The sequence below is a fragment of the Vitis riparia genome, chromosome 5 (genome assembly GCF_004353265.1).
Source record: "Vitis riparia cultivar Riparia Gloire de Montpellier isolate 1030 chromosome 5, EGFV_Vit.rip_1.0, whole genome shotgun sequence".
Classification (NCBI taxonomy): domain Eukaryota; kingdom Viridiplantae; phylum Streptophyta; class Magnoliopsida; order Vitales; family Vitaceae; genus Vitis; species Vitis riparia.
Genome location: NC_048435.1, coordinates 9361141 through 9368252, shown reverse-complemented (window position 1 = coordinate 9368252; position 7112 = coordinate 9361141). Strand labels below are relative to the sequence as shown.

At 34.6% G+C, this 7112-nt stretch overlaps 1 non-coding gene across 1 annotated transcript; it reads left to right on the top strand.

Moving 5' to 3' along the window:
* Positions 1-4101: 4101 nt before the first annotated feature.
* On the top strand, positions 4102-4174 carry TRNAK-UUU. Its single transcript has one exon. It is a non-coding gene; the product is annotated as a tRNA-Lys (tRNA).
* The last annotated feature ends 2938 nt before the right edge of the window (positions 4175-7112 follow it).

Here is a 7112-nt window from a genome sequence, read left to right as displayed (position 1 = left end):
GTAAGAGGAGAGCTAAGTTTGACTTTGTTACATCATGTCTTGCTTTTAAAGACTCAATCCTAATATAATATTCCTTGCAAAACCAACGTTAGCACATCCTAAAAAAGTTCTAACATGCTTACTAACATATGGCTTTGATACTAGTTATAGTAATCCCAAATCTCTTCATACCCTATGCTTAGATTAGCTTAGAAGCATGTGAAACCATCCTAAGTTTTTCTTAATCCTATGCACAACGAAAAAAATTCATTTTTAAACTTTAATAGGATATAAAGTGTGTGAACGAATATAATACCTCATATTTGAATGTTCCCAATCTAATGCACTGGGTGAAGAATGAATCCTCTAAAAATCTCATAGCCCCACGATCTTAATGATGACTCTCCCTTAGATCTCACACACTTCTTATGGGAGGAAGAGAATGTGAAGGTTATACCTCTTTCTTTATAAGGTTCCCTATCGGGCTTAAGTGGCTTCAACCCACTAAGGGCTTGGTCACTTAATCTAACCTAAAATGAATTCTAATTGATTAATTAACCCAATAGAGCCTACTAATTGATCAATTAACCCAATTTAAAGATTTTGTACACTTACTCCTGTGCAATCTTGTGTAAATACCATAACTCCCTTATGCACAAAAGTAAATTTAGATCCAATCCAACCCTAAAAAAAAATTGTACTATCAAGGTATATGAGCTCGGGCGAGGTCCACTATGACCTATAGGATAGTATTGGCTATTTCAAAATCCAATTTTAAATTTAATCCAACATCTTACTATAGAAAATCAACTGCCATATATAAATAATAACAAGACACTATGTGCTCGAGTCCGTGACTTGCTATCCATTACATTCAGTTTCCCCATAAACTAGTGCCTGTATTCTAACCAAATGAAAGCTATCAACCTTTCAAGACTACATCTACTATCCTTGAGTTACAAATTTTCCTATTGTGTGTTCAATTGACATGTCTTAATGATTACTACTCAAAAAGTGCTATTTGATAGCTTTTAATTAATCCTTTTAAACACTTTTGAGTAGTAGTTAGTGCCTTTTAACCCAATTAGCATGTTAAGGCCCCTTGCAATCAATTCTAATCAAATTGTGTAAGTTTTGGTGTTTTTGTTAGTAATTTGATCACCAAAGCAATCCAAGATTGAGGAGAGTTATATGGAATCCTAGGCAAGCAATGGGAAGCTTAGAGGCATGAAGAATCAAAGCTTTGAAGCATTTTTGCCATAAGCAAAATCCGGAATGCAAGGAGAGAAGCAAAGAGGAGAAAAACAGAGTGAAGAAAACAGAGGACAGTAGCTGCAGTCTTCTTTCACACTTTTGGAGTACTTCCCGAAGTCCATTTTCTACATGCTATATACCATTTCAAAGCTCAGGAAGTCAAGAATCCAACGCTTCAAACCGTGTGCAATTTGGAGCTGAAATGAGGAAGTTACAGCCTTTGGAAGATAACTGCTCCAAGCTGAAGGAAGGCTTCAGAAAAGTGTTGCGAAATCACCATTTTGTTGCGAAGTGATTTCGCAGCCTTTTTGCACAGTGCTATGGAGTTCCCCTGAAACTTCACGCCGCGATGGAAGCCAAACACCACATGATGGAAGTCCACTTTGCTAAGGTGTTGAAGCAGCTGCCTGCTATGAAGAAATTTCGCAGCCCTTTTTGTGCACCTGCGAAATTTCGCAGACCTCACTTGTCACCTGCGAAGTGGTCCTTAGTGCTTCCCGATATTTGTAACCGACACTTGGAGATATTTTTTGATTGGATTTTTGTTGTCTAAATGCCCAAATTCTCCTTGTAAGTCACCAATGATAGATTTCCTTAGCTTTTAAGTTAGGAATTTGGCAAAATATCAGGGTAATAGCTATCATTGTATTTTTGGTCTTAAAGAGAGCCCGAGGAGCCTGTTCTGGGGGTGTTAGAGGTTGTTCAAGGGGATCCTTTGTACAGTTTTGGGAAGGAAGTAAAATACAGAGCACTTGCTCTGTTTTTCCTATATATTCTTGTCTTCTCTTTCATTTTCATTTTCTTGCTAGCCAAACATTCTCTGAGATGTTTTCTCAGAGGATGAGAGGCTAGACTCTTTGTCTCTTGGAGCTAAGGTAACCGGGTAAGTTTCCACATGCATAAATTGGAAGTTTTGTTGTTTTAGTTTTTAATGAAGAGAAAGTGTGACCCGTTGATGGTTTTTATCTTTTTAGTTAACTTAAAACTCCTTTAAATCACCTGGGCCAACACTTGGTAAGGCAAGTGATCTCCATCCATGGAGATTCACTAGTTTACCCCTTGCGAGCCTTTGGGAGGTGGTTTGAAGGTAGGATTTTCTAGACTAGCCAACACTTGGTAAGCTTTTGGACTCCAAGGAGGCATCCATTAGTTATCTCTTGCGAGCTTTTGACGGGTAATCCAAGGTTAAAGATCACGTTGAATGGAAAGTGCTAGGTGAGAGGCACGAGCCATTGCAAGTTGCATCAGTGAGAAGGATTTAGTGTTTGAACCCATTAATGGGAAGCATCTGTACAACACCGGTTGGAGAATTAACTATATGTTAATTCTCTAATGCGAGGAAAATAAACAAGTGATCGGAACTCCCTTTTTGTATGAGGAATCTGAGCCTAGTGATCTAAACTCCAAGAAACACTTTTCTTTGTAAGTAAAATCAGTTACTATTTTTAGTTAGCTTAAAACCAAATCTTTCCTTTTTCATTCAAACATCTTTATGTTTTCTTTTAAAGCTAACCTTGAAATGAAAAGACACCAATTCAGCTTTGAAATAATATCATTTGTGAAGTGAAAACCCATCCCAGTGAACGATCCTAGAGCCACTATGCTATAGTAGCTTTGTCTTTGCTACCCTAGTATATGGTGTAATAGGTTATAAATTTTGTTGATTAATCCCTCAATCAAGGAGCACCAGCTGGACACGAATCAGCTGAGACACCAATTAGGCATGAATCACTTAACTCTCAAAAAGCCCATATCAAGTTGCACTTAAGGAACTACTATGACCATAATTTACATAGACACACTTCTTTTGGATCACCCAATCAAACAATTTATCTCAATCCCATGATATATCATGGTATCTCTATTGGGAATACCTATTGCTATTGGTTTTTATCAATAGTAACTAAATCCATAAGAAATATATGATCAGCCTATGATCTCGTTCGTAAGTCAAAGTCATTACTAACTTTAGCACATGTTCAATATTCTCTTAAGGTTGAGAGACAACACAATGAAGCAGCTTGGTGAAGTCATGATTATTTAATAGCTTTAACTCATAATTCACATAAGTTTTGTCCAATGTGCAACCCTACACACTAGTGCACTCATCATGGGAAACTCATCATGATGGTCAAGATCAATCATCCCTCTCATTAGGAGATAGTGCATTACAGCCCCTAATAGGTCACCTAAACCCATGAACTGGTTGTGAACGAGTCATCTATTTGCAAGGAACCTATGACTTGGATCTTTCGTGCAATTTCTAATATGCTAAGTCACGTACAATTCAAAATGTGCAAGCTAGAATACTTATAAGGTATACATGGAAATATGATAAATAAAAGTGAATTAGAACTTTATTAATACATTATAAAATTCAAAAGTTTATTACATCATGTCATGCTTTTAAAAGCTCTATCCTCACATAATTTTATGAGATTAAATATTTTATTCATACTATTATTTCTCAAAACTAAAGAGAAATATTTAGTGTACTTTGGATGTAATATTAAGTCATTTTATGATTATTAAATTATTCAATTAAGTAAATCAACATTACATGTGATTTGTAAGGTGAATGTTTTTAGTATTAAAAGGAAAAAGATATTTTATTTATTTTTTAGCTCATAATTTATTTTTATTTTTAAATTGATTATTTTCTTTGATTACAATGTAAACTAATAAATAAATAAAATGGTTAAAATTACTATAATGTTTTAAATGATGAAATCCATTCCTAAAACCATATTTTATTTTCCCATTTTTCATATCATTACCTTATTATACACCAATTTGGAAAAAAAAGTGGGCAACTATAAGTAAATGTCTTTTATTAAATTTTATAAACTGTAGATTTTAACTTCAATAGCCGTCTTAGCTCAGCCAGTAGAGCGTGTGGCTTTTAATCACATGGTTGTGGGTTCGATTCCCATAAACGGCGCTTAACTTAATCTTTTTTAATTTATGATTTGACTTCAAAGGCATAAAATTAAATAGGATTTCAAAGGTATATCAATTTATAGAATATCCAATAGGATTTTGGGGGTTATTACTTCATAGTCAAGATAATCAGATGTTGTTTGTTGGTACAAATACCTCATTTTTTATGAAGACTATAATATAATTAATAAAGAAAAAATGGCATAGATTGAAAAAAAAACTAAAAGATAATCCCATATTGATTAGGATACCATGGATCCAAAGTTTTAGAAACATACCATTCCTACTCCTACTAGTACACTGGTACCTCATCATCATAGGAGGTTAACATAGTCTGGGTTCTTACAGAAGCATCTGAAGAGATATAACCATAGGTATAAGTTGATTTACTAGAGGAACAAAAGAGTAGATGGAAAACATGAGTTTTATGTGGCTAGGCTATAGCTAAATATTATAGTTCAAAACATTATTTTGACTATGGAAAACCATTTCACAAAGCCTTAAATTAAAAAGGTGCTTTAATTTTAAAACTTCAAACTTTTTATTTTTTATGATTTGACTTCAAAGGCATAAGATTAAATAGGATTTTGGAGGTATATCGATTTATATAATATCCAATAGGATTTTAGAGGTTATTACTTCATAGTCAAGATAACCAAAAGGTGTTTGTTGGTACAAATATCAAATTTTTAATAAAAGTTATAAGATAAGCAATAAAGAAAAAAGTGATATTGATTGGAATACACTAGAAGATAATTCCACATTCCACAACCGCACTACCTCGTTTCTTGGCTGGTCTGTTGCTTGTTAGGTTTGAGTCTCGCTTGCCCTTAATTGAAAGTTTAGCTTTCATACATTTCTCACCTACCTCGGCTCCCCCACCCCTTAAGAGGAAGGCTCAAATCCACTCCGTTTTTGTGTTTAGGCGATTGATTCATAAAGTTTAAGAAATCATGACAACTCAGGTAGCTAGACTTTCTCTTTCCCTTGGGGCTAACGCTCCCTTATTGCATATCCATTTCAAGGCAAGATTGGACAAGGCATAGTGATGCACCAATAATAAAGTCAACCCTTGACATGATGATAGATGTTTGACACAAAGGCGTAATGCCTTATGCACAGATATGACGAGTAATTGGTGTAATGCCATGACTCGTTTCTATACTAAGAGAGGATGAGATGTGACATGCTATCATGGGCAACCACACTAATGTGTGATGTATAGGCTTCAAACATGAGTAAGGGGTGGTAGTGACCCTTGCTAAGCATGTAGCCATGGCATATGAGCCATGGTGCAATGCAACTCAAGTGTGTAATATCATGGGTGTAGACATGGAATAGAAATGGTTGGTTGCCTTAAACATAATCCAAAGATGGGATGCACATGAAGTAACATAGGTTGGCACACCTATGGGCCAACTAAGAGCAAGTAAGCCAAGGTTAGGCTTGACATTATGGGATATTGCTTAGTGTGTAGGCCAAGAGAGGGCTTGACATGCACACAAGCTGCCTAGAGACATGCAACAACCCTATAAGATTCAAGGAATATTCTTATATAAAGCAAGGCTAATGCTTGGATGGTTAAGGTGTAAGGAGCGACACTTGGCTAAAAGACTAAGTCATGCATACCATGGGTTAATCATAGGGTAAGCGCTTAGTACTAGGTGGACCAAGTCAAGCACACTTGGTATCATATGGGTTGATCACTCACACGTAGCAAAACATAGGTTGATCATGGGGCAAGAACATGGAAAAATGGATTGTCATGAAAGATAGGGTAAAAGCATGAGTAAGACACATACACAACAACATGTGGGTTGAAGGACTTGGTAGAAGCATGGACAAAGTCATGATGGACATTTGGCATGGGATGTGGAATTCTCTTAACCACAAGAGCAAATGGAGTAGCCAAACCTCATATATGCCTTATGAGGCCTATTAAGCTTAGACACATGACAACAACTAAAGCAAGGGAAGTAAATTCAAAGAGTTAGAAGCAATTGGCTAAAAGATTCTTAAATGTGTAAACTCATTTAGGTAGGATAATGCCTAAATAGTTAGGGATGGTTGGTACCACCCACCTATATAAAGAGGACTTGAGATAATCCTCAAGCAATTGAACTCTACCAAGCTATTATGGAAGTCTTTGCAAATAGTGTCTTGTATCTTATAGAGGGAATAATATACAAGTTAGGGAGTTTAACCTCATAATTTTGCGGGTGCTTTATGGGTTCCTTGTTTCCATCTCATATGGCTTTTGGGAAGGCTAGCTTTAAGAGTTTTTAAGCACCACGTAGTAACAAAAAAATTAAAAAAGAGAAACCAAGTTTGTGACACTAATACATGCATAAACAAGGGATAGTAAATATTTACATTTGTTTATTCATACTCAATTTCCAATTGATTTTCTTAAATTTTCTCTAACTTTCTTACTAGGAAAACAAACTCTAAATCAAACGAGACTTAATACGTTGGATTCTTTAACGAGTCTACTAATATTCAAAAATAATTTGAAATACAAAAATTAAGTAAATTAACATCAGAATATCTCAAAACAAAATTAGTTTATTTGTTTATACATGCATTAGCCTTTATTTAAACATGTACTAACACATGTAATACTTTGGTTACGGAGTAAAACCTTATAACTCAACCAATGAGTTTGCTAACTTTCATGAATTTTCTTATTAGGCAAAGGTTCCAAATCAAACAAGACTTAATGTGTTAGATTCATTAATGAGTTTAATAATTTTTAAAAGTTATTTAGAACTAAAAAATTGGAGAAATAAATACCAAAATTTATTGGACCAAAACTAGTCTAATATAATTACATCAATTTCTCTTCTACATACAATAATCTTTCTTGTAATTTTTTAATTAGACAAACAAACTTAAATCATGTGAGATTTAATGATTGTTAATGATTCTAATAGTTTTTA